Source organism: Rattus norvegicus, chromosome 1, assembly GCF_036323735.1.
Source record: "Rattus norvegicus strain BN/NHsdMcwi chromosome 1, GRCr8, whole genome shotgun sequence".
In the NCBI taxonomy this organism is placed as follows: Eukaryota; Metazoa; Chordata; class Mammalia; order Rodentia; family Muridae; genus Rattus; species Rattus norvegicus.
In genome coordinates this window covers 10,243,981-10,257,284 of record NC_086019.1, presented here as the reverse complement: position 1 = coordinate 10,257,284, position 13,304 = coordinate 10,243,981, and the positions used below count along the sequence as shown (strand labels likewise).

The window sequence follows — 13,304 nt, the reverse complement described above, 5'->3', positions numbered from 1 at the left end:
GACTGCATATTTGGACAAACGTGTTAAAAAAAAAAAAAAAACAAGAAGTATCCGGCTTGAGCTGCCTTCTGCAAGCCAGTTGCTATCGGCACAGATTGACTGTGACAGATCTTCTTTGAGACACAGAACCCGGGCACGCCATCCCTGCCTCTCTCCACCCACTTCGCAGCAGCTCTGGTCAGCGACAGCTGCAGCCGACGTGCTACTTGCCGAAGAAAAAACAGCATAAAAACAGCGACTGGATGTTACGGGGCTGTTAGTATTAAACACAGCTCTCCTTATAAAGTCTTCCTGAACGAGTCAGACGAAAAGCAAACGGGATGTATGGGTAGTGCCTCGTCGCTTTTTCAGGCCATTGATTCCTTAATGGAGTATGGACAGCAAGGACGGGGAGGTGGATGGTCCTGAGCTGTGGTTTTCCAACCCTCCTGATGCTGCACACCCTTTAATAAGAGTTCGTGTTTGGTGACGCCCCAACCATACAACTATTTCATAACTCTGCCATTGCTACTGTTGGTTACGAAGAGTCGTGTAAATAACTCAGACCCAGGGTATTTGATACTCGACCCCCGAAGGGGTGTGGGTGAGAACCTCTGCTCTGGATGTTTCTACAGCAGTGGAAATTCAGGTAAGAGCCCGTAAGCGTGTACTAGAAGAGATCATATATTGCTCTACCAAATAAACGAAGTTTCCAGAAAAACCTCAGTTGCCCATCTATCTGACACAACTTCAGGCCCTGCATCTCACCATGTTATACCTGTCGCCTGGCACAGCTCTAAAGCAGAAAGGAAACTCATGCGCACAATCTAAAACTACCCAGACAGACATCCCTGACTGACACTGGGAATTCAGGGAATTTACACAATGCTCAAACAGTAGTCAACCTAGCGGACTCTGGCTCACCTGGCCTCGCAGTCCCGCTGGTGACTGGTAGAGGGTCAAGAGGGCAGCAGACTTTGGGTGCACAAATACTCAATCCTTTGTCAAAGAAGGCAAAGGGCCATACGCTTCAGTGACAGAACCAAGACTTCCTTTTACCATCAAGCCAGTTCCTTCCTCTGATTGGCTAGAGCCTCGACTCCTGGGTCACAAGTCGGAGAGCGTGTTTCATCATTAGCAAAGTGTGCTCTAAAACAGCAACTGCTTCGTACCTGGGCCGTGAGAATTGCCCGCATCTCTCCAAAGGTCAATAACCAGGTGAACCTCCTCCTTACCTTGTGCTGAAACACCTACTAAAGTTTGTAAGTGAATTTCTAAAACCCAGATCTTCAGCACCAACTCTTACTGATCAGGTCATGTGTCCACTGTACCAGCGATTCAACGTCTCAGGAAATGCATTGGGAATACAGAGAATGTGCTAACCGGAGAAACCTTTCAACAGATGGCAAACCACAGCATTGTTTCCAGCTATGTGAAGTTTTGAAGAAAACAAAGCTATCATAAATTCATTAAACTCAAAGGAATCCATACATTTTAAAAGAAACAGAACAATCAAAATGGTTGAAATTAAGGTTATGTGGAATTCTTTTTGATAACTGGGAGTTAATTACAAAGCACTTATTCTCAACCCAAGTTGGATTTTTTTAATATTTATTTATTTGTTTGTTTATGTAATGTATATGAGTGCAATGTAGCTGTCTTCAGACCGACCAGAAACAGGCATCTGATCCCATTACAGATGGTTGTGGGCCACCACCGTGCGGTTGCTGAGAATTGAACTCAGGACCTCTGGAAGGGCAGACTCCAGCCCTAATTTTATTTCTTTAAAATATTGGCAAATATTGCTTCTATAAATACAACATCTCCTCTGGTGAGCTTGTAAATAAATATTCAAATTTGCGGACTAGCGCAGACAGCTGGATTTAAATAGAACATGGAAGGTCTACATCAGTAGTTTCGGTCGGAGATGGTTTCCACCTTGTTAAGAGCCACTTAGCAGTGTCTGGAGACACATGTGAGGTCAATCACAGGGAAGAGAAAATTCTGCTGGCCTTTGCAAGCTGGCTGACAAGAGACGTCAGTGAGCAGCCTACATGGCATGAGACAGCTCCCTACGACAAAGAACCATTCGGAACCAAATGTCAACAATGGCAAGGTAGAGAAACCCTGGCCCAGTTCCTACTTGAGAAACGGAAATCACTGACAGCGAGCGGCATGCCCTCAGGTTACCCACCACCTCTCTATAGAAGGTGGAACAGAAGACCAACCTTTTCCTTTAATCAGTATCGCAGCTAATCAAAAGTGCACTGAGTTAAAGGAAATCCAGTTGTTTGACAACTACACAGAGATCAACTACGCACTCAAAACCGTGTAGGGAAAATGAGGCGTTCGACTTTGTTACCAAAGTCTGCTCTGAGGAACTCTTTGATGGGTGTCAAATCATCCTTCCCCATTTTAATACAGTCTTTAATACTCTAAAAATTCTAAAGTTCTATATTGGACTTTCTCTAGTCAGTTTCTCACCTCTTCACCTATTTGATAAATACAACATACAAGGCAATGCTGGTTTTTTGGGGTTTTTTTTTTTTTTTTGGTTAGCAGGTTGTTAGCGGGGGATAGGAGACTTGTTTTTCAGTGTCCAGGACAGTACACAGAGACTTGCACTGCAATGCTCAGCTCCACTCCAGCCTGACAACTGAGCTCTCCCCTCGGCTTCACTTGAGAGCCCAGAGCAAGAACCATGACTAGCAAGTTAAGCCATCCCCTCAGCACACAAGACCCCATGAATCGAACTGGAGCCTCGGTGGTTTATACATGAGTCATTTACTCCCGACTTCAAGCTTACTCACATGGTTACCCCAAAAGCGTGCCAGTCTGCAATCCCTCATAACGTATGTGCGTCAAGTAGAGCCTCATTATCTTCCCAGCAAAAATAAAGACTGACAGGAACTAGGGAGACAGTTCAGTTAATGTCGTGCTTGTCGTTTGAGCTCAAGTTCCCCAATTCAATCCCCAGGAACCAAGTACGAAGAAAGCCACCACGCTGTGCTCATAAACCCAATGCACAGAACAGAACACAAGGGATCGCTGGGGACAACCAGCTTAGCCAGGTTTCTAAGTTCCAGGTAAATTTGAAGGACTCTGGTTAAAAAAATCAAAAAGGTAGATGACACCTGAGAATAAACATGCACACACATGTGCCTGCACGCACACATGCATGTGCTCACATGCTCACACATACCTGCACACACACACAAACACTCACACACACACATACGCATCCATGCATGTGTGCACACACAAACATGCCCATACTGCCATGTGCGCACACATGCACCTGTGGACACATACCTACATACTCACACACAAACATGCTCGGATACACACACACACAGACACAGACACACACAAACACACACACACACACACACACACACACACACCCCTGCATACACAAACATGCTCACACACATGCAAATACATACACACACATACACAAACACACACACACAAACACACACATGCATATACACACGCACGCACACACCTGCATACACAAACATGCTCACACACATGCAAATACATACACAAACACACAAACACACACACACATGCATACACACACACACACACACACACACACACACACACACATTAGAAAACAGAGACGGGGTTGGGGATTTAGCTCAGTGGTAGAGTGCTTGCCTAGGAAGCACAAGGCCCTGGGTTCGGTCCCCAGCTCCGAAAAAAAAGAACCAAAAAAAAAAAAAAAGAAAGAAAACAGAGACAACACTGGCACTTTGTACCCAAGCAACACTGATGTCAAGTGGCGCTTCACAGAGAGTAAACATGAGTTTTCCTGAGAGGCCAGAATTGGTAAGAGACCCTGATAATCCTCAAGCAGCCATGACCAGGCCTTGCAGCTGTGGATTCTCACTTCAAATCTTACAGGAGGGAAGGGTCCAGAGGCCCACTCACACACACTACATCTGCTGCAGCACAAGACTCCAGTCCCTCCTTCAGGATTCTGCACCCAGTCCTGCCACATGGCAAAGCAGGTTCTATGAACTGGCATGAAGGAAATGCAGGCCTGAACCCAGGATGTTTCCCTCTACAGTCTCCCTATCCAGCTCACAGGCCAGCAGCAGTCGGTGAGCCAGTCATGGGACACCATCTCATATCTGCAAAGTACATGTTGTCATGAGGAATCAATAAAATGGATGTAACCCAAAGCATCAAGCAAGTGTTAGCGTGTAGACGGCGTATTTTGTTTTATTTTGGGTTTTGTCTTTTTTGTTGCTGTTTGGTTGTTGTTTCCCTCAGAAGGTGACTTCTCTCTCTAAGCTTCCACAACATCTTCATTCCCACCAACCTCTTGCCCTGGTTTCCCTCTCAAAGAACAGATTCCCTCCAGGACTGGGGCACACAAGCAAACCAACTGCTTGGCAGGTAGAGGCGGGAGGTGCAGGAGTTCAAGGTCATCCTTGACCACACGGAAAACTCAAGTGTAGCCTGGGCTACATGAGATCTTGTTTCAAAAGAAAAGAGCAGAGAGAGAGAGAGAGAGAGAGAGAGAGAGAGAGAGAGAGAGAGAGAGAGAGAGAGAGAGGCAGGCAGATCCTTAAGCCAACTTCATCAAATAAAACCAGAACTAGACAGAGGCATAGAGCAGCAGAGGGCCCAGGAGCAGAGGACAGCGTGTACTCTCGCCACCCACACTGGACACCCAATGCCCCAAGTGTCACAACAACCCTCACATGTAACAACCATCTGACCCTAGAGTTTGAAAGCTGAGCAGAGAGATTACGAATTGCCCCAGTTCTCAGTTGGCCAATGAGGAAGGGGACCAAGATGAGGAGCATCTTAATCCCACAGCCTTCGCTCTTTGCCACCACGAAGAAAATGAAAGCTAGCTGGAAAAACCAAACACTGACCAGTGCGAAGAGAGCCTGGCAACAAGCAGTGGCTGAGTGTGGCACGGTCAATGCAGACAAGCTCCATCTCCATCACCCATGCAGCCCGCCATTTTCTGCATCTGGACACTGGTGCATCCTCTGTCGGGACAAGCGGACTGACTGTGCCCTTCCGGTTGGTATACTCCCAGTCGTGGCTGAGGCGAACAACTGAGGTGATACAATGTGTGTAAACGAATAACTGAGGTGATACAATGTGTGAAAACGAACAACTGAGGTGATACAATGTGTGAAAACGGGGCTAATGATGGCCACAGGAACACTTGCTCCCTCATTAACCCCCTCCCACTCGCACAGAGCTTTCACATACACTGATCTCAGGATCATCTCACTACCAAAGAGTGTAGCATCCAACCATGTAGAAAAGGAGGAGGAAATCCCAAGCCAAGTGCTAGAAAAAAAGAAAAAACAATAAAGTGGGCTGGTGTGGTGACTCAGCAGATAAAGCACTTATTGCCAAACCCAATGACCCGGGTTGGATTCCAGATCCACTTGATAGAGGGCGGGAACCAACTCTGGCAAACGATCCTCTGACTTCCACAAACGCACATGAACACGCATGCACAAGCATGCACACGCATTCACGTACGTACACCATGTATTTATGTTAAAATACAATAAAAAAGAGGCAATTTTTTAAAAAAAAAATCCGGGACCTTGGTTGCTTATTTTGTTACCAAAAAATAAATAAATGCATAAATAAAAATGCAATGTCATACATTTTGAAGGACCAGGAAACAAAATGTATCATAATTCCAAACCAATTCCCAAATATTTTCTTTTAAGGAAGAAAGTAGAATAAAAAACAAAAACTGCATAAACAAGACGCTATTTGCATTTTTACATTACAAGCCTAGTTCTAAAGTTAACCTTCAGGAACATAGTAAATAAAGTAGGAGCTAAAAAATCAATCTCAAAGAAACATACTTATAAAAGAATGAGGCACGTACAGATTTAATGGCCCTGCACTAAATGTTCCTCCTGAACTTTAAAGCTCCCTGTCATTCAGACTCAGAGTAACGCAGGGAACCCTCCTCAGAAATGACTGTGGTGTCCTCTGAATCACTACCACTACAGGAGAAAACCCCAGGAAGTGGTTTGATTACGTGGCTGGACCAGTGCGTAGGAATCAGCTGATGTCTCCCATGCTTCCAGTCGTTAATGATGGGGACACAGTGAAACCAGGAATAACCTCTCTTATCTTCCGTAGTTCGAGAGAGCTTTTCTAACCCAGTGAGTATAAACCTGGGAACAAGTCAGTGGTTAATTATTTACTGACGGCTTGGTAATTAATCTGCTCTGGACCAAATTTTACCAAACCTGAGTAGCACAAGGAACGTCCAATGTCAGAGACAATGAGGCTTTGAAAGCACTCCCATAAAGCAATGATTTTCCCTAAACAGTTGTGACTAACTAAAAACAAAGGTTAAGCCAGACAGCTGCTAGCAAGAGAAAGAGAATCGAGCGAGAGAATGAGAAGAAATAACTAATCAAAAAGAACAGTGGCGAGTGGTTTCTCTGTAAAATAGGAATTGGCGCATCTTGTTCTGCTGTAGCAAAAAAAAAAAATTATTGTATCTGGTGGGTGAGAAGCCAGTGAGCTCACCAGCCAGAAAGGACCAGAACCCATCCTCATCTAGATGACATTCAAATCATTAAAGATAAAGGCTCCTATCTGACTCCTCCTATCGCTTCTTAGCAAGTCCCATTGGACTGTTTCCTGCCTTCGATGATTGAGCCACCACCAATCTACCATATTCTTGGGAACCCCAGTACCAGTTTACATGTGTCATTTCTCTAGAGGGCTTTAAACCAGGTCACAAGAGGAACCATAGGACATACACACCAAGAAATGACCCTTGGTTACATACAAGGAATGCTCTTACACAGAAAAAGACATTACAGGGGCAATTCTAAAGTACTACACAACACATATATTTCTATACAGCTGGGACCCAGCAAGAGGACACTTCATGGGAACCCGGAACAGAGAGCCAGGCCATCAATGACTGGCATTGAACCTAACAAGTACTACACAACTTGCCATGCCAAACCATGGAACCTTCTAGAAATCATTTACTTTGATTCTCTTTTAAGTTTTATTTTAATGACATTTGCTTCAAATCCAAGCAAGTTATTTACTAAGGAAGCATTTCTTTCTATTCTTCCAAGATAAATGGATACCCTCAAAGAAATAAAAGTGGTTAGGCTAGCTCTGTAGTGGAGCCCTCCTCTGGTATGCACAGGGTTTAATCCACTTGAAAGATTTGAAGAGTTATCTTGGGAAAGGGAGTGTATGGTTACTCCTAACTCAAAGCATACATTTTCCGGGCATTCTGGAAGGGGAGACTTATGTTCACTGAATTAAGCCAGACCTCATAGCACTAGGTTCTTCCAGGATATCTCGATGCACATCAGAGCTGTCCCAGGGGCCTAAGGAACAAGCAGCATCCTTCTAAATCACAAAGTTCGGGGTCCTGACCAACGTCAAATGCATAGCACAACCTGGTCTCCTGACAAGCCTTAAGCAGAGTTCAGGACTTCGGCTTGGACTGGAAGGACACATACCGCTTATTCCCACCCACGACACATGGTTCCCTTGCATGCACTGGGCCATTCACTATAAAAAGAAGCAAGCTGTTCTGACTCTAAGCAGGAAGAGGATATTCAAAGTGTGTAGGCGGGATATTTTCATAGAGCTTCTTCAAATTCCAGAAAACGGAATGGACCAAGCTAAAGCCCGACTCGAGCTTTGACTCCAGTTAATTTGACTCCTGCTTCCCTTCCCACTGTCCATGAGCATGCTCCACACAGGAATCAACATTTACAGCCAAAGATTTTACTGTTAAAAATGTGTGTGAGTATCTTGCCTGCATGTTAAGTCAGTGCACCACATGCATGCCTAGTGAGGCAGAGGACATTGGAGCCTAGGGCTGGAGTTATAGATAGTTGTGGGCCACCATGTGGGTGCTGGAACTCGAGCCCCAGTCCACTGTATGAGCAGAAAGCGCTCCTAACCACCGAGCCACCTCTCTAGCCTCTCATTTACACATATCTACAAGAAAAAAAAACCTACGTCATCGTTTATGCAAATTTCCAGACTTCTCTCCAGTTCAGACTTCTTAAAGATATACCAAACCCGGTTGCTGTTTTTAAAAGTTTTGTTCCGTATCAACGAGTAGATAGGCAAATGTTCTTAGTATTCTAGAATTTATGCTTGGAGTGAAAACATGGGCTTATCATCAAATTATAAAGCATGCACAGGGTCGCCAGGGCTTCCATGGCCATCCTCAAGGGCTGTGGCCGTGAGTTACAGCATGGACATCCAAGCATCTAAGGGAACGACTGAAACAACAGCCCTCAAGAGAGAAGGAGAAGCTGAGCAAGCTGGTGGCAGCTTGTAGCCCTAGCTCTGTGAAGACTGAGGCAGGGGGATGAGGAGTTTGAGGTTAGCCTGACTGACTCAACAGTTAAGTTATCGAGGGAGAAAGAAATAGCTAGGGAATGTGGCCAAGAGCAAAGAAAAGGAAGGACACTCAGGAAAAGGAGCTAGAGGCCTGAAAACCTGAATAAACACGGTCCATTTATAGGAACTAAGGTCAACTGGACAGGTCAGGGACTCAGAGATGAGGTAAGTATTAAAACTGACTGGTCAGGGCAGCGTCTGAGGACACTGAGGTAAGCTGCCCGAAACCTCCCTGCCAGATCAGGAAAGTAGGCTCAAGTAGGGGAGTGAGTCAACCAGGATCCATAAGGGCCCACCCCTCACTGAGCTCTCAGCAGGGTCCTGAGGATACAGATGCTATGTAAGCACAGTGTGTCAGGAACCCTCAGGTTCACACTGGGAAGACAGATGATGTGCGCACAAAAACAAGCCCGGCCATCTCTATAGAGAGGAACAGGATAAAAGGTGAGCTAAGTGGTGGGACATAATGGAGTCCAAACACAATGGAAATCAGTACAAAGCCTCCTCAAAAGGAAAGATAAATAAACATAAAAAATAAAATAAATTGAAAATTGGGTCTACAATAGCTCAGCCATTTCCCTCCTAGGTGTTTAGCCGAAAGACTCCTCCAAGGTGACAGATCAAGAGATCTCTGCACGTCAATATTTACTGCTGCGCTCGCTGTTCACAATAGCCAAGCTGTAGAACCGACCTCGGCGTACAGCATCCGAGGAATGGGAAAGTGAAAATGGGTACGCACACGAGAGCATTCCCCAGCCATGAAGAACAAGGTTGTCTGCAGGAAAATGGATAACTGTATTAAGTGAATTAAGCTAGTCTCAGAAACAGAGGAAGAAATACCATGTTTCTGTCACATGTGATCGCTAGATTTTAAATAGATACATAAGATCATATCCATGCGTATATAACTATATACAAGATGAAGGCAGAAGCTATACTGTGTAAGGAAACAAGGGATGCAATGGGGTGGAAGGGAGGCAAAGGTAAAGAAGAATAGGAGGGATGGGGAGGCACTCGATGTACGATACATCCACATGAAAATGCCCGTGTGTAGCGCTATGGGCAATGACAATATACAGTGAGAACTTTTAAGGGTGAACTGAGGGTAAGAGGAATCTGCTCAAACCTGAGTCATAAATGGCCAGTGTAAAACTGCGTTTCGGTTGAGATTTAGAAAAGGAGACGCCATGCCTGAACAGATGGAAGTGAAGAGTCTTGCGTAAAAGAAAAGCAATTCGCTGCGAAGACCAAGCTTAGCAAACTTGAGGAACAGAAAGAAGCCATATGGTGAGAGCTTAATAGAGTATGGAGCAGGAGGGCAATAGGCCCTGAGAAGCACAGACCCACCACTGTGGGACTGGCACGAGGGGCACAGCCTGGGCTCTATTTGAAGGGCGAAAACATTCTATTGGTGGAGATGATAGATAGATAGATAGATAGATAGATAGATAGATAGATAGATAGAAAGAAAGATAGATAATTGATAGATAGATAGAAAGATAGATAGATAGATAGATAGATAGATAGATAGATAGATAGAAAGATAGATAGAAAGATAGATAGATAGAAAGATAGATAGATAGATAGATAGATAGATAGATAGATAGATAGATAGAAAGATAGACAGACAGACAGACAGACAGACAGACAGACAGATAGATAGATAGATAGATAGAAAGATAGATAGATAGAAAGAAGGAAAGAAAGAAAGATAGATAGATAGACAGACAGACAGACAGACAGATAGATATAGATGGATAGATGGATAGGATAGGATAGGATAGGATAGGATAGGATAGGATAGGATAGGATAGGATAAAGATAGGTATAGAAACAATTTTATTTATCAGGTTACTTTGGGGAATATAGAATCAAGAGAGTGAACATCTTTTGAAGCAAATGTTGACGTTAAATCACAGCTTTTACTGAAGCTGTAGCAGAAGAGGCAGGAAGCCCGCCCTATACAGCATTTACTCTGTAGAAAGATCCAGAAAGACTTGATCTGGGTTATAAGAAACGAGTAGACTCAAGAATAAATTCTCATGCTTGGAGACCACTTCATCAGTAAACTGCTTGCCTTCCAAGCCTGATCTCCAGAACCTACATAAAAACCAGAACATGGTAGTGCACATTTATAATCCTAGTGTTGGGGAAACAAACAGCTAAACCCCAGGAGCTGGGTGGCCAGCCAGCCTAGCCTGATTGGTGATATCTGGGATAGTGGAAGACCCTGTCTCAAAGGAGATGGCTAGAGTTCCATCGACCCCCACATGCATGTGGACATATACACTCAATCAATACACACACACACACACACACACACACACACACACACACACACACACACCCCACGGGGAGGGAGGGGGAAGGGACAGACAGACAGGCAGGCAGGCATTACAAAAGAATGAGTTTGTAGTTATAATTGTGACTTGAGCACAGGTGGTGTGTGCAATTACTCTATTTACTAGAAGGAATGTTTTGTGGGGAGCAGAGCTTAACAGAGAGACACCGTCTTCCCTGTTGTCTGTCCAGTTGCTTGAGTTCATACAGGTTGGGAACTCGCAAAAAAAAAAAAATCTATTCATAGAGATAAAACTTTGACAGTTAGCAAGGAGAATATTTGAAACTGCATGCTAACTTGGCAGCTGCTGGGAGAGTTAGGTAAATAAGGGGGCTTAGCATGGAATCCTGGGTGACTGCAATGCTTAGGGCTGGGGGAGGAAGGAGAACAAAGAGGCAGATGGGAGAAAAGTCTCACCAGTGTCACAGAAGCTAAGGAAAGGGAGGAGATAAGAATGACCACAATTGGTCATTTGGTCACGATGGGTGGTGACTGAGGGACATGGTCACTTGGTCACGATGGATGGTGACTGAGAGAGTGACATCATGCAAATGAGAGGCATTATGAGGAACAAAGCAAATAAGGGCCACAGGAATGCCCCCCCCAGGCTACTACCTTCCACCTCCTGAACAGATTCTATGAGTCTACGTTATCCCCTCCACTGTGAACAGTATGGAGCCCCTCTCCTGAGTAAGAATGATTGCAAATGGAGAGTTGTGAGACTTGTCAAATAAGTGGTAAACAAGATCAGTTTGATCTAGAAAAGGTCCGGGTGTTCGGTACGCTAAAGTGAGAGGGTCAGAATGATGGACAGGCCGCCAAGAGATGGCTCTGAAAAATCACAAGGACAGAGAAAGTCGAAACGATTTCAAAGACTTACAGCCAACCCAAGAGCAAGGGGAAATACAGAAGGCAAGGCACTTCCAAAGGATTCTATCTTAAGCTCTGTCACATGAGGTCTTTTATAGAGAGGCTCAGTGCCATCCAACCAAAGGTCCGCTTGGTCTGTTTCTTATTCCTTACTGTCAGACATTATAAGCAGGTTTCTATTAACAATGTTCTACTCATCGTTCAACTTACTGTGCAATGTATACAGTGACAAACTCAGAGGTCATTTTTCTGCTCTTCCAAAATGTCTTCTTCGTTCCATCAATAATGTCATTATTACTCATAATAATGAGCCCAGTGAAGAAATTATTGTGACTGTTACTAGTCACTACTCCAGAGAGTTGTTTTTATGTACCTGCAAGTTAAATAATGGAGCACTAAAAGCTCAGAATTTAAGTCCCACCTCAGGAATATTTCCACTAGATGGTACTTGGAATTTACATACTATTACCTCCCTAAAATGCTTTTCTACCAACATCCAAACTGTAACTCATTTCAGAGCATTGTGAATCCCGACACCTCTGGTTACATTAGAGAAAATAAGAGAAAAAAAATCTAGTTTGGTAGTTGAGACTCTTGGATCCAATCTCCAAATATTTATGGATTCTTTCACAACAACACTTAAAAGGATAAGAATTAAGAAATGTGTTCCTCATCCCAGGCAGACGGTGGAGGGCCAGGTTCTAATATTGTATGGCCAAGGCCATCTTCCGAGCTGCCTGGCAGCCATTATGTCCAAGCAGGTCCTGCTGGGCCGGAAGGTGGTGGTTGTATGCTGTGGGGCCATCAACATTTCTGGAAATTTCTACAGAAACAAGTTAAAGTATCTGACCTTTCACCGAAAGCAGATGAACTCCAACCCCTCTTGAGGCCCCTACCACTTCCAAGCCCTGAGTCGCATTTTTTGGTGCACTGTGCAAGGCATGCTGCCCCCAGGACAAAGAGAGGCCAGGCTGCCCTGGAATACCTCAAGGTGTTAGATGGGATCCTTCCACCCTATGACAAGAAAAGGCGGGTAGTGGTCCCCTGTCGCCCTCAAGGTTGTGCAACTGAAGCCTACCAGAAAGTTTGCTTACTTAGGGCATCTGGTACATGAGGTCGGTGGAAATACCAGGTAGTGACAGCCACTGTGGAGAAGAAACAGAAGGGAAAGGCCAAGATCCACCATCAGAAGAAGAAGCAGTTCTTGGGGCTACGGAAACAGGCAGAAAGAACGTGGAGAAGAAAATCTGCAAGTTCACAGAGGTCCTGGTGTGAACCCATAAACGCTGTTTGTGCCGGAAGGAAGGAAGGAAGGAAGGGAGGAAGGGAGGAAGGGAGGGAGGGAGGGAGGGAGGGAGGGAGGGAGGGAGGGAGGGAGGGAGGGAGGGAGGGAGGGACTTCCTCAGCCTCCTGGAGGACTACACAATTGTTCCTAGGGGGTCAGAAAGGCATGAGGATTGTACAGGTATGAAGACTTCTCTGTCCCAGCACTTGCCATTGCAAAGATGTGTCTCTTGGACATGGAAACCCAGTCATCGCCATTAGATGTGAAGGACATAGCCAAACCGTTGCCAGGTCTGGAGGTGGGGAAGCCCATGTAGGCTCAGGCAGTGCAGCCCTCTTGAAGCACGTCATTTAATTCCCAAGCACACTGTCCTTTTCGCCAACCCTTACGGGACTAGAGAGCTGCTGATCCTCCAAGAAATTATCAGGA

At 44.9% G+C, this 13,304-nt stretch overlaps 1 protein-coding gene and 1 pseudogene across 11 annotated transcripts in view; one reads left to right on the top strand and one right to left on the bottom strand.

Moving 5' to 3' along the window:
* The window catches only part of Hivep2 (HIVEP zinc finger 2), a 199,210-nt gene that overhangs the window by 118,805 nt on the left and 67,101 nt on the right, over nt 1–13,304 (bottom strand).
* On the top strand, nt 4,792–12,865 carry Rpl13a-ps9 (ribosomal protein L13A, pseudogene 9; annotated as a pseudogene).